Source organism: Rhinolophus hipposideros (genome assembly GCF_964194185.1).
Source record: "Rhinolophus hipposideros genome assembly, chromosome: 1".
Lineage (NCBI taxonomy): Eukaryota > Metazoa > Chordata > Mammalia > Chiroptera > Rhinolophidae > Rhinolophus > Rhinolophus hipposideros.
The window spans coordinates 76118390-76140748 of NC_138047.1; positions in this window are offsets into that span (position 1 = coordinate 76118390).

Consider the following 22359-nt stretch of genomic DNA (forward strand, 5'->3'; position numbering starts at 1 on the left):
TTGTGTCTCATCTATTTGGGAGGAATTCTCAGTTGCACAGGAAGCCCAGACGTGCTTTGAGATGGGGCTCAGAACAATAGGATAGGTCACTGTTGGACTTGCTCTCTCTCCTCAGCCTTTCCTGTCCCCTGAAAAAAGGGCCACCCCAGGAGAAAGAGGTGGTCAGAGAAGAAGAGGGAGGGGAAGCCTACAGGAAGTCAATCAGCAATTCTCTAAAAAATCTAATACTTTTCCTTTGCAAACTTCTGGAAGGTAAATAGGCCACATTTTGGTTTAAGAACACCTGTTTTCGGATTTCAGAATACATGCGGATTAAATTATAATTAAATTATTTCTTATTCCTTAATTTTCCCAGGGAACCTGTAAAATCCTTTCTCTTGCTCCTTGACCTACTGTTAAAAAGCTGTCTGCACACTCTCTTGAGAACTTAGATATAGGTATGCAATTTTCAATAAATCACTTGAAGTTTTACAGACTTATCCAGAAAAATCGATAAACTGTCTCATCCCCATTGGTCCTACGGGAACTCGGTCAAAGTTATGTGGGTCTACTGTATGCTTCCTCCTTCTTTGATGGTGGTCAAAGGGCAGCAAACAATACAGTGGACCATGACAGTGCAGAAAACCTCTAAGTTTGTCAGCATACTCAGTTATGAAAATGATCAATTAATTTATGGGTTGACAAAATAGAGCTTTATATTTGAAATGTAAAAGGCACCTCAGAAAGGTAGAAACTTGGAGGACTCAGGAGTCCTATAAGATGAACACAAGCATTTTTCCTAAGAAAATATACCACATTACTACTAATTTTAAATACAAAATAATCAATATTAGTATTATTATAAATTCTCCAAATTTATGGTCAATCCATTTAACAGCCTGTAATAACTTGAGTCAGCCATGTGATTATAGTTTTATGAATATTATTAAGTCATTATAATTACTCACCAATGTAACTGTACACCAATGAGTGTGACTTCTTTGAATAGAAGGAATATTATTGCAGTTTCCTTTTCAACAGAAAAACTTCAGGAAAATGATCAACCAAAAATAACCATATATAATAGAGACCTATTCCTTCTTAGAACATTAAGGTGATTCTGACCAATTTAGAAGAGAAACTACCATAGAAATTCAAAGCTCCCTTGAAGTGAAAAGGAATGAAATGAATAAAGAAAAAATAATAATTACTGAATGAACAAAGAACACTAATTTTAATTCTAGTGCAAGAGAAAATATTTTTTATCAATTTTTAGTATATTGGTATTGTGAAGATCAATATTTTCATCATTGTTTACAACATGTAAAATGTTCTGTTCTCAAGTTCTTTGAAATGGATTTAGATTATCTTCTTTCTAAAATGATTTTAAAGAAGTAAATAAATGAATTAACATAATCTGTTCTGTTCTACCGCTTTTAGTAACACTGGATGCGACACCAGCAAAGCAGTGCAGATCTTCTACCCGAGTAAAACAGAAACACTGGAAGTGAAGATTTTAATACATTTCCAGTCTGATTAGCTATTAAAGCCAAGAAGAAGGAGAAGGAGAAGGAGAGGAAGAAGAAGAAGGAGGAGGAAGAGGAGGAGAAGGAAGAGAAGGAGGAGAAGAGGAAGAAGAGGAAAAAGAAAAAGAAGAAGGAGGAGAAACAAGTTTTGGAGCAAACTAGGAAAAGTCTAGATGATTATGTAGTCATTTAAGTTATTTTCTTATATATCACCTTTATTTTCAAGTGTTCCTTTTCTAGAATTCCTTTTTAAAAAAATAGGCTGAAGCAAAACCTAAATTGAGAATAGAATTTTCTCCATTAAAAGCCCAAGCTAAAAAGGGTCACATTCAAGCTAAAGGAAGGCATTTGACCTCATTTCAGCAAATGTCTATAGTACACTTATCATGTGTAAGACCAAAGGCATTACGAAAGGTAAAAATATGTACAATATATGACCCTCCTTCCAGAAGTCTTTGTATGAGAGAAATAAAGCCATGTATAAAAACTCCATTGCTTACATAAAATGTTGACAAAGTATTATGGGTAAGAAAGAAATTACCTTTTGCAGAGATCTAGAAAAGATTCCTGGAATTGGTAGTATTAAAAGTGAGGCTTAAAGGATAAGGCAAATTTCAACAATCAGTTGCGAACCCTGATATTCAAATAAAAAACAAGTCTGGCACACACAGATTACAAAAAATACTAAGACCAAGACATGTTAGTGTTTTCAAGAAATAACTTCTAGAGGCAGGATTTTTTCCTAACACCTAATCCAATACTATATACAGACATGAATTTAAGAAATTATTTTGATGATAATCATTCTCAATCATTATGATCAAATAACCCCACTACCTATTTTATACTTTCAAGTAGTAGGTAGGAGGAAATAGGAAGCATTTAAAGTATGAATAGGAAGTATTTAAAGTATGAATTCCAAGCACGAAGTAATCCAGTTTAAGGATTAAATCCATAGGATTTGGAGTTAAAACTGAGTTTAAATCCTTTCTATAGCACCAGATATTTGACCTTGGAAAGATGACTAACCACTTTTTATGTCCTAATTTTTTCTTCTCTTAAAATAAATGGGATAACATCTGTTTCATAGCCTTGTTGTAAATATAAAAGGAATAATATATGCGGTAATTTTATCCCTACTTTACAATTAAGAATTTGCTACATTTCTCTAAACACATATATTTTATTACAACTTTTTATAGAGTTGCCTGTGTTTATGTCTTATACTGATAATATCCACTCTCTATCTTTCAGTTTATGGCTTCTTAATATAAGGAAATTATACATATGACATATAATATAAGGAAATTATACATATACATATGAAATACATACATATGACAGCAGAAGGTAGTAGAGGGCATTCCTGGGAGACAGGTCATGAAAAGGGGAGAACAATCAAGAGCTGCTTTTATAAGAAGTTCATTTGTGCAACAGTAGTAAAAGTTAAAACCAAACCCTACACAATGGGCAAAGAATACAATGGTGGTACTCAACCTCATGAAGAGGAGAAGAAAATAAATTTGGGGGTTCACTGGCATCAGTGATTTCATGGAAATCTGGTAAGTTGCCCCCCTGAAAGAAGATTCATAAAACACAAACTCAAAACCAGGCTCTGAGAGTTATCACCTTTCCCACAGCCGAACAATAGCCCTCGCCTCATTCCCCTCAATCACAAACTCCTCAGGCCTTCTCCCTGTTAACCAGTCACCAGGGTTAGTTTACACAACAAAGAGTACAGTTCGGCATGTGAGATTTTAACAGGGAAATGAATATTAAAACAAACTTGAAATGAGACATACGGGGCACCCAACCTGAAACTTTGAATATTACAAACGCTCCTTAGCCAGCCAGTATCCTCGTCCTCTTTTGTTTCGCAGAGCCCCTGGGACAGTTAATTTGTTCTCTAAGGACATTTTGCAATTCCTTTAATCTGAGCTGAAAAGAGATTGAGAGACTGACTACTAGATCAGTGACCCAAAGATAAACTTTGATTTGGGAATAAAGAAACCATTCATAAATTTGTTCTTCTTTGCTCTTAAGGTATCTCCAGGTAGCACTCTGAGTCTGAATATTTATTATGCAATGTAGATTATTGGAGTGACGGAGGGGAGAGGTGTCATAGATTGTTAGCTACTTTCCAAAAAACATGGTCTCCTCTGCTTCCTGGATGTACATACTAGATTCCTCACCCCTTCTCAGTTAGGTGAGGCCATCGAATGTGAAGGCGTGTGATCCGAACCTGGCCCAAAAAAACCAAACAGTCTTCGTCTGCCTTTTTCTTCTGGCTCATGAAGCAGAGACACCCTCGGGGGAAGTTGGAGGCTACTCCTTGAAGAAAGAAGGGCATTCTAGCAGTCAAACTGTTTTCTGAATTTACTAAGTTAGCACAGAAACTCAGAGAGGCCACTGCAATTGAGATGGTGTCTTGGTACTGTTAACAATTGTTTACTTGCTTCTGTTAAGACTTCGGGTAAGTCATAAGAAGAATATGATTTCATAAAATTTAATATTGTATTCTGGACACACTAAGTCAAGCAAACAATAACAACCACACCTCTAATATAAGGAGTGTTACGAGTCATCATACTATCAATTGATACAGCTAATCACTTGTTTTCAATACTGACAGAAATTGGAGAGAAACAAAGGGCTCACAGCATAAATGTTTAACTTTTGCCTTCACAGAAGAGGCAAGATTCTCATACATGAAATAGACAAAAAGTGGTTAAGTACCATAAATGTTACTGTGAGAATACATAGCGTGAGAACTCAAGAAAGATATATATGTGGGCATAGGTTAACTTCAGAAAGGTTCCATGGAAGAAAAATAATTTGACTTTTAGATAAATTCAGAAAAGGAGGACTCATGTATAACGCTTTAGCCTGAGCTCCCAACAGTACCATCAGGAGTTCTTTCAGGTTCTGGAGAAACTAATATCCAAGTCCTGTATTCTCTTCCAGTATATCTCTGGGCCATTTCTCAGCAGAAAGGAAAAAGTTAAAAAAACAAGAGTTCGGGAGTCTAGTTCCATTTTAATGACTTATTATTTGTATGACCTTGAACAACTCCCCCTGCACCTCAGTGTTCTCCTCTGTGATACTACGATAGTAAGGCCAAGACTACCTGTCTTATAGGATCAAATGGATGAATGAGCATAAAATCCTTTGGAAAAGTAAGAAGAGCTATACACGTTAGTCATTATTATTGCCATCCTGCCTTTCCTCCTATTTGCAAAAGCAGAGGAGGGAACTATAGCGTAAATAATGTCTATCGTCTTCAAGATTGTATAGCTTAGCTATGTGTGCAAGATAAGCTTTCTTTTACCCTTACCTAGATTTTGGGTTACACAGCAGGCACAGAGCACCAGCTGTGGTTATGCAGTTCACTTATTCAGTCAGATGGCCTTTGTGAGCAATTTGAAGACTTTCTGAATGAACATCTATCTCTTCACTGATTGGTTGTACCTTCTGTTTCCATGGCAACTCTAGATCCATTCCACACTCACTTTCTGTTCCCATTCACTGTAACAACTCTTTAACAACAAGAGAAAGAAAGTTTAATAATGTAGAAGCATTTTAATCAATGGAGGTATAATTTAAATAGAAGTTTTGGGCATTTTTGGAGTCCCCAGATCGCTCTCTGTGTAGCAATAGACTCACAGTTTTTCCCTCTAAGGGTAAGGTAGGGAAGAAGGCACTGTTTAGAAAATTCCTTACAAGAATATTGAGAAAATATTGCCCCACAAATCCTCTGCCATATTTTATGAACAGAGATCTCTAACTAACATTTAGTTCACCTTATTTTTCCAGAAGAGAAAATGCATGTTATGAGTTCTCATTTGCTATAGTTTTCATGACTGTCTCACATTCCTCCATCTTTCCAACTTGGCAACACCCACTGCCTGGTCATGGGGTTGGAGGATGCAGGAGTGGCGCAAGGATCACAGCCACATCAAGATTAATACGTTAGGGTTCATGGTTCTGACTAAACTCACAACAATCCTTGGGAAGTAGTATTTTTTCCCATTTTTCCATTTGAGATTATTGAGGCTCAGGATATTTAATTAGCTGACAATCCTATAAGCTATAAAAGTGACAGAGCTGGGATCCAAACATACATACAAGTGTGTCCGAGCCACAAAGTCTTGACCATATCCTGGTGGTTGTACTTTCAGTACAGCATAAACATCAGAATTTTGAATGTTGATTACTCGCTCTGGTTCATAGTTTGGATTCCCTCAGAAATCAGAACTTGAGGCAAAGACGTGGGTGCAGGCATTTTACTTAGGAACTGACCCCAGGAAGAAGAGCGAATAAGTGGAGAGAGGAAGACAGGAAAGAGGAAAAATCACTGTAAGTTGTCTTTCTTCTAGGATAGAGTTTTGATTCTACCAGGACCTCTGAAAAGCAGATAGAATTCCTTCTAGAATTTTCCAGCTGACCAGGGGAATTGAAGCCAGTCTCCTACTCCCACCCCCACTGGCTGAGAGTTGTCCCTGCACATGATAACTTCCCCTCACTTTCTGGTTTCTCTTGTGCACAAAATAAGGAGCTCCCAGAGAATCAGAGAAGACCTGGGATAAAGCACAGGGAGACCCATAATTGGACTCCTGGTGGGGGTGGCTGTGTTGAGTTGAGGCTGAACTACCAGAGAACTGCCCACAACGGGTGCTGCTGAAATCAGAGCTGGACCTGGAGACTGCGGTGCAGGCACCAGGGGTGTCAGCTGCACCCTAATTCTAGGATATTTTACAACTTGCTGAACTAACTATTCATTCAGCCTGTGATTTGCACATTCACATCTGACATGAATGTCACCCTAACTGTAGTTACAGAGCAGCACTGTCATCATACACACAGCTACTCTAGAGTGGTGATCATAGTCCAATTGTGGGTTCTGGGTGCCTAGTTCTACCCCTAGTTTCATCACTAGAAATATGAATGCACAAATATGTAAGGTCAATGTGTTTCAGTGTGCTCGCCTGTAAAATGGATGTACGAGAATCCACTTCATAGTTTGATGCAGCGTTGAATGAAAAAACACATTTAAAGCACTTAGAAAGGTGCCTGAATATAGTAAGTGCACAAAAGGGTGGATAGAATTTTATCAAATAATTTGCAATTACCAACATATCTATTTCCTTCTCTCATAGCAGATTGTGAGTACATTGAAATCACTTCATATTTTCTGGTTTCTGATTATAATAGCTAACCAAAAGCTTTAAACAAAATAACTACAAGTCTCAGAAACCAAACAGGAAATTTTACCACCAAAAAACCTGACATTTACTTGGCACTTTGTCTCAGAATAATAAAAAGTGTTTCATGGCATTTCCTCTCTCACACAAACTAGAGCTAAAGGGAAAGATTTCAAAGGCTCATATTTCTACTTGGTAAAAATCCTCTACTCTGATGGAATATCAGCTGGTTAGAGAGGGGAAAAAACAACCACACAGCAGCTGAATAGCTTCTGGTTTCCATAGTAACAGTGTGTCATATTCTGACCCCTTTAATCACTTGATTCCCTTAAAATAAAGAAAGGAACGAGGACACAAAAATCCTAAGACAGAAAAAAAAAATGTACCTGTGAAGTGGATGGTGGTAAGTCAGCAAACATGGCCAGGGGAGATTCTACCACCTCCAGTTACGTGACATTTCCGTAGAATTATTTTTTCAGTAAAGGTGATAGGTTAATATTGATCAAGCAGAGCTTCATTGACATTACTCTTTTCCCCACTGAAAGCCCCAGTACATATGCAAGATGGCATCCTGGGGAGAGGGGACAGTTTGCCACCAAGCCACAACTGGTCACAAGATAATTGGTCACCACAGAAGTGAAATTTATGATACTTTTCTTCTTACCATAAGCTTTTGCTTGATTTCTAGGAAAGATACCGCGAACATCTTTTGCAGGATCAAAGCCACACATCTCAAAGCCAAAGCCATGGAGCTTCTGCACCAGAACCCCAGGGGGCTTGCTAAAGCCTAGATTCCCAGGGCCCATCATCAGAGATTCCAGCAGAGGAAGCCCGGACCAGAGCCAAGGCAGTTAAATTGAACAAGCGGCTCCAGGGGTTCTTCTGTACCCTGTAGTTTGAAACCATTCATTTAGAGCCTGCGAGTTACTAAAAAAATCCAACTTTAGCAAACTTTCCTCCACTCCGCTATGTGTGTTGACATTTAAAATATCATTTATAAATGTGACGGATTCCACTTTTCTACAGGTGACCTATAGAGATAATCCATTTTTGAGACAAAAAATGAAGGGAAGCATTCAAAACCATTGATGTGAAAGGGAACAAAAATCTATTTTGGAAAAGTAGCTGTAAATTAACAATGAGAAGTGAAATCTGGGCTTGACTAATTTAATTTAATTTCCTATATTACCTCACCAGTTAGGATAATGTTCATCTAATCAGCATGAAGAGTACTTTACTTTTTGTAAAATAGTAATCTTATGCTAAAAGACAGAAACCTAATGTTATAAATCAGAAATTTAGTCCACACCTCCTGAAAAATTATACAAGTGACATTTAGATGCCCATCCAATTTTATTCATACATTCACGTATTCAGAGGTTTACTAAAGACCTACTAACTGTAAGGCAGTGCTCTCTGTGCTCGAGTTATAAAGTTAAAAAAAAAAAAAAAACTCTCCCATCACAGAGTTCAATTCTACGAGGGAGGACAGACAATAAAAAATTAAGTAAAATAGCTACCATGTCAGATGGTGAAAAGTGCTACAGAAAAAATAAAGCAAGGAATAGGTGTTTGCAGTTTTTAATAACTAGTATGAGAAGACCTTAAAAAAGATGACATTTGAGTAAAAACCTGAACATGATGAGGGAGTAAGTCTTACAAATACTGAGGGAAAGAACATTCAAAGCAGAAGAAACATCAAGTGCCAAAGCCCTGAGACAAAGCATACTTTGCCTGTCAGAGGAATATCCCCAGAGTGAGGCTGGAAAGGAGCAACTGAAAGAAAGAGCAACAGAAGATGAGGTTAGACAGTAATTTTAGCACAGGAGGCACATATCATGACCTTGACTTTTCTTCCAACTGAGACTGGAAGAAGCCATAGGAATGTACTGAACAAAGAAATTACATGAACTGACTTATGTTTAAAAGGATCATTCTGGCATCTGAATTGAGAACAGACTGTAAGAGAGACAAGGTCAGAAAGAGGGAGCCCAACTAGAAGGTATTCCAACACTTCAAGGGTGAAACGATGTCGGATAAGATTAGACGGCAAACTGTGGTGGTAGTGAAAAAGGGTAAGATTCTGGGAACAAAATCTGAAGGCAGAGCCAAAAGCATTTATGGAAGAATCAGGTGTGGGATCAAGAAAGAGAAGTCCTGGTTTTACATCTGAGGAATTGAAAAATGGAGCTGTCTTTACTAGATGTGGAGGATTGGGAGAAGCACGTTTTAAGACATGTTAATATTAAACCATCTGTTAGACATCCAGGTAGCAATGTCAAGTAGACAGTTAGATCAATGAATCTGAAGTTCAGGAGAGATATCTGGGCTGGAGGAACAAATCTGTAAATCACCAGCCTGGATATTTCCCACGAGTGAGTGTAAATAGAAAAGACAAGTTTAATGTCTAAATACTAGGGCACTTGAACATCAGAGTGATGAGTAAAAACCATCAAGGAATTGAAAAGAGTGGCCAGTAAGGTAGTAGAAAAGGGCAGAAAACTGGAGTATCCTTGAATCTAAGTGATGAACAGACTTCAAACAGGTGGGAACGGTCAAGGATGTCACATGCTTGGAGGTCAGGAACATGAGGACTGGGTATGGGCCATTGGATTCAGCAACATGGAGGTGAATTATAATCTTCACTAGAGCAGTGAGATGTACTTCTGGGATCGAATTCCTCCTTGTATGGTATTCAGGAAAAGTTAGAAAAGGAGGAGATGCCGAGAACCAGTATAAAAAATTCATTTCAAGACCTTAGCTCTAAAGAGGTGAGAAATGGAGTAAAAAGGAAGAGAAATGTGAGGTCAAAAAAGTGACTTTTTCTTGCTTGCTTGCTTCACCCCCTTTAAAAAAAAAATGAATATTTAAAGACTATTTGCAATCTAAGAGAATATTCAAGTAAAAAAGGCCAATTTAGTTACAAAGGACAGAAAGACTTGCTCAGCGATGTCCTTGAGTAATTGAGAAGGGATGCAATCTAGTAGGCAAGTGGAGGTACCAGAATTTTTTTTCTTTAGTAACAAATTGCAGATACATATAGCTGTATAGATATGTTTTCCCAGCTTATGAAAGTCCTCTGCTGTTGACTTTTTTTCTCAGGGAAACATGAAACAAACTCATCTATTAAGAAGGGGGATGTAAAAGAATTTTGGTGGTTTGAGGAGAAAGATAAGGGTGAGATCTATTTTGTGCTTTAGGAGACTGAGAAGGGAGTAGATGTGGGAAATGTGGTATGACTGCTGGCAGCATAAGGGATCATCTTGACAAATATAGATCAAACTAGTCAGCTATTGTGATCTAAACATCTAAAGTCAAGTTTTAAAAACCCGAGTTAACCATCATAACAAGTTTTCCAATTCATTTATGATATTTCTCCTTTCAATCTTGTCAAATATCAGTTTGAGTATTTCTCATTCTCCCATGGAAGTGTTGAGTCATAATTATTACCCCTGCCTGCTAGATGTAAATTTGCAGGGTTAATTGCTAAAGCTCTTGGTCTTTCACTTTATAAGAAAGTGAGGTATATATTTTTTTAAACATCTCACTTTTTCCAACTCTCATCCTTTACTCTATGGCTTAAAAATCTCTATAGCGTGATTTAGGCTGACATACTTTCTAAGTTTATTCCTACTAATACTATGCTAAATGCTGCTCAAAGGAAATCATTCTTAATTTTGAGCTTTTGAGGTCTTAGATATTTATACCAAAAGCTGATACAAAATTCCTCAAAGGAGAAATAATTTTAGTTCAAAGCCATATGGCATATTACATGTAATTTACTAATGGCAAGAGAGATAATACTCAAATTAACCAAAAAAGGAGGTGGGGGGTAGATTTTACTGCTCAGTAAGTCAAGATATTTTATTTAAATGACAGGAATTCCTACAGTCAATCCTGCTTCTAAGTTCTTCACAAAGCATGAGTTTTCATTCATTGCTATTATTTAACACATACCGCTTCAACACATACTGCTTCATACCTCACTGTAGTTCCCATTCATGCATTGGTTTCTGGGAAGTGACTCAAGTAAGCTGTGTGAGAGAGGTATAGCTGGCATTTAAGGAAAAAAATCTGAGACATAGCTACATTGTGATTTCAGAGACACCACCTGTTATCACCAGAAACAACTGATTCTTTTTCATGTTTTCGACAGTTACATATCAGATTCCTGTTATCACTTTTTTGAAACTTCAGAGTACCTTACAGTTGATAAGAGAGTGCTCGCTTCAGCAGCATATATACTAAAAAAAAACAGTTGGTAGGAGAGGGGAGGGATATTATATCAATGCCCACTTTATGAAACGTGGATATTTATTTTTTCATTTTAATATATCTTAAAAGTTTATATTCAAGTGAATATGCCTCTATTTGCAGCATATTTTGGTCACATGTGTGAGTTATTTGATAATGGGTATTTATCGTTAGAGATCCAATTATAGCATGTTCCTAAACAATTCATTTTGCCACTCTGTTAATATGATGGCATTTCACGGACTGGCTGTGTCTTTTTTGTTGATCCTTTGATTGACTTACTAATTGATTAACAGATTGTTCTGTGAACTATAATGGCATATAAATATTTTCAAGCATATATTAGTGTCATAAAAAACACTATTTCATACTTGCTTTTAAAAAAATCTCTTCAAATCCATTCACAAGTTAACATATCATTAAATTTACATGTCTCCTCTACTATGAGTGCCCTGTGTCATTTTGACTTAATCTTTATATTCATAAATCTTTCCTTCTGATGATCCATGCAAATAGAAAGTAGTTTTGATGATGGATAACAGAGTATGCTTTAAAGTCAGATTATCCTCTCTTCAGTACTGATTCCTGCCTTTGGTGCTTGTGTGATCTTGGGAAATTGACTTAAAGTCTGTGAGCCCTGCCTGTAATATGCAATATTACATCATACTATCATGATGAGGATTAAACACACTAATTCCTGTAGCATACTTGGCCCACAATGCCTGACCAATGGGAAGAATTTAATAAGGTTTGTTCTTACTAAACTTATAATTCATTCTACATGTACTTTACCCAGGCTGTGTATTCTCTATATTAGGTTGGTGCAACAGTAACTGCAGTTTAAAAGGTTGAAAATAATTGCAAAAACAGCAATTACTTTTGCACCAAACTAATAGTATATGGGAAGTATTTAGAGTGAGTTGATTTCCAATTCTTCCACTTATAAGTTATTTAACATCTCTGAGACTCAATTTCTCAGTTGTTAAAATGAGATAACTCTTAACATCAAGTAGGGGGTTCATATAGGACTCCTAATACAGCCGCTAACACTTGGTAGGTATTCATTAAAAGGTGGAACTATAGCCAATTATATTGTAATAACTATGTAGGGTGTCAGATAGGTACAAGACTTATTGGTGTGATCACTTCATAAATTATATAAATGTCTAATCATTATGCTGTACACCTGAAACTAATATAATATTGTATGTCAACTATAATTGAAAAATTTTTTACAAAATTTAAAGATGGAATTAATGATTATCTATATTAGTTTGCTAGGCATCCACAGCAAAATATTGCAGAATGGTTGGCTTAAACAACAGAAGTTGATTTTCTCACAGTTATAGAAATTAGGAGTGCAAGATCAAGGTGTCTGCAGGTTTGTTTTCTTCTGAGGCCTCTCTGTTTGGCTTGCAGAGGGCTGCCTTCTCATAGTGTCCTCACGTGGTCTTTCTTCTGGGTGTGACCATTCCTGGTGTCTCTTTGTGTTTCCTAATCTCTTCTTCTAAGGACCTTAGTCTGATTGGATTAGGGCCCATTTAATGGCCTCATTTTAATATAAATACCTCTGTAAAGGCTCTATCTCAAATACTGTCCCATTCTGAAGCACTGGGGTAGGCCTTCAGTAAGTGAATTTTAGAGGGATGCAGCTCATAACCTATCCTTCAGCTTTCTCATCCCTTTTCTTCTCATAATCCAACTACCTTGATAGACACACTAAAACAAATAGGGATTTCAATGTCTCAGATACCACAGTCTGAAGAAATAGAGAAGTTTGTGCATAATAACTTTCTTTTCCTTTCATTTAACTGCAAACCTTTTTCCCCTTCCCCTGCTTCATTTCTAGGTCTGGAAATTCTAGGTAGTAATTCTAAAAATACATGCTCTTTAATAAAATGCCTTACAATAAAACACTGTATTTGAGTCATTTATATTTTAGAAAATATTTTTCTTGTATCTGTAAACAATGGCTTTGAAAAGCAAATTAAACAAATGAATAAGCAGAATACTTTGAAGTGAGAAGAATTTTCAACAGATATAAGAGGAAAAATTTTTTTTACCAGAATTGATAACATGAATTTGACAAAAACAACTTTGGCAAACACCATAACTCGCCTACCCAATAGCCATTCATTCTCCTTTGTGCCAATAGATATCACGTTGTACCCATCCTTTTTAAAGAAGCCATGGGCCACAGGGGAAACAGAACTCTTCAGACCCCGGAGATGAATCATAATTGGCCTAAAAGCCAATTACAATAATTCCGTTCCTCTTTGCAGGGATTGGCCTAGGTTAGGCCAATGAACCTGAAGGGGAGTCTGCAAAGAGCTCTGGAAATTAGAATACAGGAAAGGGGTACTTTTCCAGTATAAAAGAAAGTTATATGAGAATATGATTTTGGAACTTCTGTGGCCATCTTGTCCTCCAGAATAATTTTTTGTTCCCTCTTAGACTATGCACAAAATACGAAAACAAAGTCTCTGAAATCAGGGACTAATTGTTCCTAACACAGAAATTAATTTAAAAGAACTGCTGAAAGACAAACAGCCTGGATCACATTGACACTCTGCTAGAAAAAGATCAAGAACAAATTACTGAGGGAAAATTAAATTCCAGACCAAGATTTTTAAAAAATTAGTAAACAAAATGTTCTAGTAGTGGGAAAGGTAACAAAGGTAAAAATTTGAAAAAATTGTTCTTAATTCTTAATTTTAAAAGAATAAATGGTTCTTAATTCTTAATTTGTTTTGGAAAGTATTTTTCTGTTTTTATAATAAAATACACTGAATTAAAAAAAGATTCTCGCTGAAACAAATGTGATTCAATCAGTAAACCATTATCGGTGATCCCTGGAAAAACCAGCAGAAATAGTCCTGCTATTGTCAATAGCACCCTGCCATCATTTGGCACTACTTCTTGAGAATTAAAACTCCAGTTCAAAAATATTATGAAAAGATAGTAATTATTGGAGTGTTATTCTCCTCTGGTCTGAACCAGTAACATTGGAGGCTTTTTTTTTTTAATGAATCAATCTAAATTTTATATAACTAGAAAAACCAACATTTTCCACTGCCCTCTCCCTTTCATTTTCAAGGTCACCATGATTATATGTCTGTGTAGGTGAGCGGTGGGAGAGTTTTGCATCTTCACAATTTATGGCAAATTCTAAGCCATATGTACTACAACATACTACCACCCACCTGGGAAACTCTAGGCTCTATGAGAACAGAGATTGGGTTTGTGCTGCTAAGCTCTGTGCCTTCATTGGCAATAGTTCGATAAATATTTGTTAAATGAAAGGATGAATGAGTGGGAACTCAAAAGAAATCAGAGCCGCCATTACATACTAGTTGCTCTACGCTCCACCTCAGCCTCAATTACTACTATACTTAACTATTTATTATCCTTCACTGTACAACCTGATTTTTGCCTGCTCCAAAATGACTTAGAGTCAATAATGACCATTAAATTCCCAATTCAATACCTAGATTTATACTTATAATCACTTTTAATTTAACAGTGTTTCAAGATTTTTCATGTGTCTCCTGTAATAATTTTACATGACCCTACCTGTGTATTTGTGATCTAGCATCATTACACAATTAAGTATTTTAACAGCATTCAATAAATAAAGCTTCACAACTCCTAAGAAAATGAACTTACTCATCATTCTATTTTCATTTCTATTTCCTAAGAAAATGAACCCACTCATCATTTCTATTTTCAAGGAGGTGGGAACAAAAGATGTGACAAAACAGGTCAGAAAAAAAATTGATCATGTTCACTGCTCTGTAACCCAGTAATCACACAAACCAAAGTAGCAAGATGACCACAGACCTTTGGTGACAGGACAGATTATCTTAAAGAACAATTTACCAGGAAAGAAGAGTTCATCTTGTTCAGTGAATGGAAAATGTCAGAGTTTAATAGCCATCATTTTATAGCATCTGTAGCCTAACATACAGAAAGAAAAAAATCATGAAGTTTGAATCCAGGTGATAATTTACTTCTGGTAGACACCTCATGAAATAAACACTTAAGATTTTAATTTGAATAAATTAACACTTTCCTTCTGGATTAATATTACCCCTATTCACTCTTTAGGGAATGTGGTGAAAACAGGAAAACTCATGGAGAAGCAAAAGGAAGTTCCTTGATTACCAACAGACCATTACTCCCAGTTCCTGCGCTGATTCTAAAAAGCTCTTAGAATCAGATTGTCTCTTGGAACAAAATAATTTACCTTAAAAATACGGAAAATTTTTCTTCATCTTGGAGAAAAACAAGTATTTCTTGGCTAGGTTATAGATTTAGAGGCAACTGAACTACCCATCCTTTTCAGTAGCCTAGAGTAAGAACTTCTACCCTTCCCAGTTTTCATGGAAGACTCCAGGAACAGTAGCAAGGATAAGCAGATGGGAGTCACCAGAATCAGCAGTAATGGAACAAGAAATGGTTCAATGTTCTCCATGGCAATTCAGTGTTTTTAGTGTAATTATGCCCAATGATCTCATTTTAAACTTTCTTAAAAATTCCCACTGATAACTTACAGTAAAATTAGAAATGTAAATTAGCATGAAGAAAATAAGAGAGTCAGTACAACATGTGAGATAGCAGTACAAATTCTGGAATCAGACACTTCTGGGTACAAATCCCAGGCCCCCCATTTCAAGCTGTGTCAACTGGGGAAGTTACTGAATTTTTTCAAGCCTCAGTGTCCGCATTATATTAGAGCAGATAAGCATGCCTATTTCAGAGAATAGATTTAAGATTACATAAGGTTACATATGTAAAGCATTTCCTAGAGTGTCTACAGCTCCTCAGCACTCAAGAAATTATACTTAGTGTTATGCTGCTACTAATAGTGATATATATTCTGCCTCACAGATAAGCACTGCTAACATTTTAGCATATAGTCTTTTATTTTGTTTTTCTATGTATATGCTTCACATTTTTTATACCATAATGGAATTGTAATATCTGTATACATAATGACTGTAGCTTGTGTTTTTAAATAAATTTTTCCATCTCAATACATAAAGTTCCACAATAAAATTTGCAATGACTGCATAATAATCTCTTTTTATCTTTACAATAATTTATCTCACTGATTCCCTTATTGCTAAACATTTGGGATGGGCCCATATTTCACTATGATAAACAATTCTGTGATGAATAACCTTGCACAGAAATACTTCAGCATATTCCTCATGAGGTTAAATGTCTAGAAATGGAAGCACTGAGTTAAAAAAAAAAAAGTATGTGCACTTCCTTAGTTTTTTGACACATTTTGACAAATTCTTTTCTAGAAAAGTTTCCCACTGAGATTCTCTTTTTCTGAAACCATCCATAACACTGGGGTCTTGTAATTTCATCTTCAAAGAGAAAAAACATTGCCAATATAATAGCAGTGAAAAGGTGTTTCATTGCTGTCATTATAAAATGAAAGCACTTTAATGGCTAATTAAAATCTCTAATTGCTATCTTCCAGTTGAAATTTATTCTAGAGAAGGAGTCAACAAATTATGGCCCACAGATTAGATCTCACCTGCTGTCTACTTTTATACATTCCACAAGCTAAGAATTGTTTTTACAGATGAACACTTGTAATCAATTTGTTGATAGAGAATGCTAACTTGAACTCCAATTAAGCAAAATGTTATTTTAAAAAAGAAAAAATTCAATTCTCATTAGTCAACCACTGCTAGAAAAATTTGTACTCGATAATTATTATTAAATTTTGAATTTTGTCAAAAGTTTTGTGGAAATTTATTTTCTCTCCTGTTATGTAAGTATCTACATAATATTCTCAACTTTGCATCTTGGCTCACACCACCTAAAGGATTTACTATCTTGTTTATAGAAAAAGTTTACAGACCCCTCTTCTAGAGTGTTCATTAAAGATATAAAAGAGGGAAGGACAGCTGACTCTGGGTGGTGAGCACAGAGTGCAATATATAGTTGATGTATTACAGAATTGTAGGCCTGAAACCTGTATAATTTTACTAACCAATGTCACCCCAATAAATTTTTTAAAAGTTTAAATATATTTTAAATATTTTATTTAATATGTTAGAATGACAAATTTAACAAAGATGTTTGTTTATTCTGCATATCAGTGATTTTCAAACCTGGAGTTCTCAGGTTTCCCAGAGATAATTTTGGGAGAAAAATTAGAGCAAGGAAAATCCAGCAAGTACGACGCTAGGTCGGGGAGGGGAGATGATGTAAGGACAGTGCGTGGTACATACGTTTATTTCTGCTGCATGCAGAGACACACCTTCGTGTTGGTCAGAGATTCAAAGATTCCAGGATTCTAAAAAGTTTAAGAACCAACCGTACTTTACACAGTAAAAATAATCATTGCAAAAGTAATATTAACACTAAATTCCAGATTCTGCTTATAATTTCAGGCAAATCACCATTTCTTTGGCATTTTGATTCCTCACCCGAATATTCTTTGTCTATGTATTATGCAGCATTAATGTGATACATACTTTCAAAGAAAGCAAATCTAATGTATGGTGGAAATACAGTAAATATTCAATTAAAATATTTTGTACATAATAATAACTATGTGGCCTTGTTACCATGGAGTAGAAGCCATTCACAATCCCTAAGTTTTATTCAGAGAATAAAGGGGCTTGTAAAATAATATAAGTTGAATATCTACCACTTAGCAGACATGTTCCATGCACAATCACATTTAACCCTGTAAGACAGAAATCATTATCCTTGTTTTACTAATAAGAAAACTGAGGTTCAGAGAGGTATAATCAAATGCAGACAGCAAGTAGATATCGGAGGTAAGAATAAAAGTCTGGTCTCTCTGATCCCAAAATCTTTTCCCCTTCAACACATCTGTTGTTTCTACAATTTGTTTTTAATAAACTAAAAACTAGAAATGTAATAAACTAAAAACAACTATAAAGTGTTTTTGATGATGTAAGATCACATCTAAAAGTTTAAGTACCTGAAATAAGCTTACAGTAAAATCTTAAGAAAATACTTCTAGAGTTATTCCAGAAACTTATTTCTATAATTACATACATAGGAAAAATTTCAAAAGGAAAATTACTTTTCACAGAAATACTACTTAGCACGTAGCAGTGTAAGTGGTACATAAAAGAAATAATATAATAATTTAAAACAGAAAAGCTCTTAATATCTAATACTTATTAATTGATTGACAAGAGATCAGCACTAAAACAAATACAAGTGTTATATTTAATAAAATGTTCTCTGCTCAATATTACCTATTTTTATACTGATCTTTAAATAGCAATGGCAAGATCCGTATTTTAAAACCAGGTTGAAGGATGATCTAGTTTATTTGCACCCTCTGAGTGCTTTTTAAGAAAGTTTTCTTACCTTTCTGTAAGTTCTGTGAGGATACCACACAAAACATTCACTTCAGCTCTGATAAACAAAGCTTTCAAGAAAGACACTTCCCATTCTTTATTTGTCAACAGAAAAATGTCATCTTCAAAAATACCTTTCTCCGAATATCAATCCACTACCATTCTTGAGTGAATGGGTAAATAAGAGAGCCCATAGGAGCATCCCAAGGTAAACATTCCAGTTTTATCAGATCATTCAAGCACATGACCCATAATACAAATGGAAGAAGGACAGCCAGTTAGGAATTCCACCCAGATATCAGGGGCTGGACCACTTATGTGAGCATAAAGAATTATCCTCTTCCCCCAAATCCATATCCCCCCATTCCCCTGTGGAGCTGGGAGTTAATATAGCGGCTTACAGACACAGGGAAGCCACCAGAAGATGAGGAGGTCATAGGAATGTTAAGCCTGTCAGCAAAAGGCAGAGGGCCTGTAGTGTCCATGCATGGAGGGGACAGCAAGCACAGCAAGTGGCTGTACAGGAACATGGAGTTCCACAGGCCCAGCTTTCAGATGCACTGCCCACCTCAAAGCCCAGGAAATCACCTTCTTTGATTTCCCAGGCTGAGTGGTCTTAAACATCTTTTTTTTAAAGTTTACATCCAAGTTCCCAACCTCACCAAAGTTTCTCCCCACCAAAGCTGAGTATGGAAATGGTTATTTGTCCTCAGTACTAGAGATTCCAGGCCCAACAGCGAACTCCAAAAAGTGAGAAGCCAGCGCATAGGCCTAAAATTGCTTCCTTTCCTTCTATACTGCAACAATCAGGCACTCCCTAAAGACCCCTAGGTAAAGAATGTATCATGATGAAAAACTAACAGACAGGTCTGTCTATTTGGGTTTTTCTCATAAAATGTGGTTACCTAAATGCCATAAGTGGCTTGATTTCTACTGATGATGAGTTACATTGCACCTTCCTCTGGTTTTCACAGAATCAGGGAATTGCTTTAGAGAAAAAATAATTTATCCCTCTTTTCCTCTTGGATTATTTTATTTTATGTGGTAAGAAGAGTTAACATGAGTTCTACCCTCTTAACAAAAATTTAAGTGCACAATATAGTGCACTTGTTACTGTACACACAATGTGTATTGTTAACTGTACACACAATGCTGTGCAACATATTTCCAGAACATTCTTCTTGCTTAACTAAAACATGGTGCTTGTTGATTAGCAACTTCCTGTTGCCCCTACCCCCTGCCCTTGGCAATGGCCATTTCACTCATTGATTTTATGATTCTGACTACTTTAAATACTTACAGATAAGATACTTGTAGATAAATGGAACTGTGCAGAAACAAAAGACAAGTATGGAGGAGGATATGGAGAGACGGGAACCTTTGTCCATTGTTAGTGGGAATGCAAAATGGTGCAGCCACTAGGGAAACAGTATCGAATGTCCTCAACAAAATAAAAACAGCATTACAATATGATCGAGCAATCACACATCTAGGTATTAATGCAAAAGAATTTAATTCAGGATCTTGAAGAGATATTAGCACTCACATGTACATAGTAGCATTTATTCACAATAGCCAAGATATGGAAACAACCTAAATGTCCATTGGTGGATGAATGAATAAAGAAAATGTGCTACAAATATACAATGGGATATTATTCAGACTTTAAAAATGAAGGAAATTCTGCAATATGTGACAACATGGATGAACCTGAAGGACATCATGTTTACTCTGATCACAAAAAAACAAATACTGCATGATTCCTCTTAAGTTTATACATACAAGATCTGACAAATAAGTTTGCCAACTTGCCACCGTGTGCTTACATTGGCAGCACTGTACAAACAGCTCGGTCAAGTTTCATAACCTTGGTATATTAGTAGCTCACAACTGTGTTCTTGTCGACATGTGGCAGTGTCTTGCTGAATGGCATCCATTATTGTTGTTGCATGTTTTTGTGTGCCTTCACAAGAATGTCTGAGCTTGAATTAGAGCAACAAACAAACATTAAATTTCTTTTAAAACTTAGCAAGAGTAGAAGTGGAATTAGGGACATGTTAGTCCAAGTTTATGGGGATAATGCCATGAAGAAAATGGTAGTGTACAAATGGATTAAATGTTTTTCTAAAGGAAGAGAAGGCATCACTGATGAAGAAAGTTCAGAGCGGCCAATAACATACAGAACTACTTCAAACATTGCAAAAATTCATCAAATTGTGCATCAGAATCATCGGCTGACTGTAGGAAGCATAGCAGACCAAGTAAACATCGATAGAGAAACAGGAAACTCTTCACTGAAATTTGTGGCATGAGAAAGGTTTGTGCAAAAGTGGTCCCAAAGGAGCTCACCAATGAACAAAAGCAAAGGAGAGTAAAAGTTTGCCAAGATGTTTTGGAGAGACAAGACGATGTTTTAGGCCATGTTATCACTGGTGATAAAACATGGGTATACCAATATGACCCTTAAACAAAGTGTCAAAGTACACGATGGAAGTCAGCCAATTCTCCATGACCAAAAAATTCCGTCAGTCCAAATCAAAAGTCAAAATGATTTTGCTAACCTTTTTTGATATCAGAGGAATTATTCATTATGAATTTGTATCAACTGGACAACAGTTAACTAAGTTTATTATTGGAAGTGCTGAAAAGTCTGCGTGAAAAAGTTAGACGGAAACAACCTGAACTTTTTGTCAATAGTTCATGGCTCTTGCATCACTACAATACTAGCTCACACAGCCCTGTCTGTGAGGGAGTTTTTAGCCAGAAAACAAATAACTATATTGGAACACCCTCCTTCCTCACCTGACCTGGCCCCCAATGGCTTCTTCCTTTACCCAAAGATAAAGGAAATATTGAAAGGAAGACATGTTGATGACATTCAAGACATCAAGGGTAATACAATGACAGCTCTGATGGCCATCCCAGAAAAAGAGTTCCAAAATTGCTTTGAACGGTGGACTAGGCACTGATGTCTATCAGTAGACATCGAATATCTGTCTTATTGAGCAAATTGATGAATTCACTAATTCACAAAAGAACAAGCTCAGATTTTTTTTCATTCTATGCAATGATTCCCTGCAAATATTTACCTTATTTTTTTAAAAGTAATGTTTGAATGGTTAATTTTTAAAGTATCACTGAGAAGAAAGTAAAAGGTAAATATTCCAACACTAACCTGGATATTGTGCTTAAGTATTAGTGAGGTATGTGCCTAAAAAAGCAGGTTGTCTAAAAAAATCAAAGAATAACTGACTACCAGGTGATGGTTGCTAAGAGACTGCACTATTTTGTGAACACATGGTGTATGTGGTATGGCCTAGATTCACATCCTACGTTAAACATCGTCCTTGGAGTTATCTAAAAAGTATGATTTTCTATGGGTTGTCAAGGCACATAAGGTACTCTCTCTGTTATCCTGTTCCTGCTTTTAAAAATCATCGTCCTACATACAGAATATTATTTCAACACTATTCTGAACCCCGGTTGTTTAGATTACAGACTGAGGCCCCCTTTTGACTAAAGCATTTCAGTGGCATTGAATGTTACCCTCTCCTTTAGTCACCACTTTGGAACAACCACTACTTCTGATGTCCTAACAGAGTTAAACAAAAAAATTTAAATATCTACAGTGTTCCTGTATTCCAAAGTGAAATAAAAATGAATTGGAGTTTATCTGCAAGTTTTGAAAGACTTTTGGTCACCATTAGTAGAACATAGTGGTGATTTTGCTATATTATGTCCAAAATAGGAAGTTCATCCCAAACCCTGCCAATGGGAGATCCAAAAAGTACTTAGGGATTGTGCTAAACTCAAGAGTTAGAAATTGTATTTGAAATAAATATATCCGTATTTAACTGCTGCCTTAGTTAGAAAGTCTTCATTGCAAGTAACGATCAAATTGTCTAAAGCAGAAGAGGAAGGGCTTATGGAGACATTAGAATAACTTGGGTAACACATAAAATTGAAGGAATTGCAGAAATATCAGAACCATTCTGAGGATGTCATAGACTAAAACCACTGACAACCGAATAAGTC